Consider the following 1,518-nt stretch of genomic DNA (forward strand, 5'->3'; position numbering starts at 1 on the left):
GTACACTGTGGCCAGGGAGGGGTCCATGTATTTTGGGTTCATGGACCTCTCCTCGGCATTTGACTTTGTAAATAGATCCAAACTTTGGAACATCCTGCTCGAAATGGGGGTAGACGCATCCTTAGTGCACTTCATAGCAGATCTGCACTCAAACCTTACGGCCAAAATCAGAGTGAATACAGACGGAAGGTGTACTAAGCAGTTCAGGTCAGATAGGGGCGTTAGGCAGGGGTGCAGTTTGGCACCCTTGCTGTTTACACTCTATACAAACGCCCTAGAAAAACCCTGGGGGAGGTCCCCGCAGACAGTCCGCGTGTGGGGGAAATGGTTATACCAGTTCTCCTATACGCGGATGACGCAGTTCTCTTATCGCAAACCGGGGTAGGCTTACAAAGACTGCTGAATGTTTTTGGTTCCTTCATGCAAAACCTGGACCTGAAAGTAAAGGCCAAGAAATCCCAGGTTCTCATTACAGGAAGAAGTATCTCAAATAACAAAGTAAAAACCTTCTTCTGTAATGGTGAATTGGTTCGTAGGGTCTCTACATTTCCCTATTTGGGGGTGGTCTTCGATCAGAAGGGCACTTGGCGGGCACAAAATCATAGCCGCTCGCTGGCATTTATGAGGACAGTCTCAGGGCTTATGGGGTTTAGTAAAAAACTGGGAGCTAAACCAACCAATGAAATCTTAAAAGTATATGAATCCAAGTGTCTGTCAGTTGCAACTTACGGGTGTGAAATATGGGGATACACAAGCGAAGAGAAACTACAACTAGTAGAGAACAAGTTCTTAAGAAGTGTACTCTCTGTTCCTCAATCAACCCCTACTTTCTCAACTCACACAGAGTTGGGACTTGGGTATATATCTGATCGGATCAAAATCGCACCTTTGATTTATTGGTTAAGAATATGGTTGAATGGTGAGATCACCTTAAACCATTCAATAATTAGGGATTGCCAGAGATTGGACAAAGTACATTAAATTTCCTGGCTGGCGTACATAAGAGCTGGGTTCCAGAGAATAGGGCGTATTGGTTTATTTACTTCTCCGGAAACAATAACCAATAAAGATATTGCTTTAACAAAAAAAGCCCTTTTGGACCTTTTTTCCCTAGAGCGAGAGGAAAGAGAGATTGGAATACCCAGGGTAAGGGAAAACTATGCTTTGGTCACCTGCTTAGGACCGGAACCATACTTGGTCATAGTAAACAATCCCTACCATCGGTTCCTCTTGACCAGATTTTGGTTAAATCTAATTCACTTTACTCTGGGTGTTTATCACAAATGGTGTAGCCCAGAACAGGCAGATCCTTGCTCATGTGACGATTTCTCCGCTCAAAACACCTTACATTTTTTTATGTTCTGTGAATATTTTAACGAGTGTAGGAGGAAATATTTATTACCAATTCTCAGAGAAGCAGGATTTGTACAAGTCAGGCCGGCACTCGTGTATTTAAAACAACTTAGCACACCTAAAATAATGTTTCATGTTGCTAGTTTTTTTAATTGCGGCCAACCG

This window comes from Lissotriton helveticus, chromosome 4_1 (assembly GCF_964261635.1).
Source record: "Lissotriton helveticus chromosome 4_1, aLisHel1.1, whole genome shotgun sequence".
NCBI classification, from domain to species: Eukaryota; Metazoa; Chordata; class Amphibia; order Caudata; family Salamandridae; genus Lissotriton; species Lissotriton helveticus.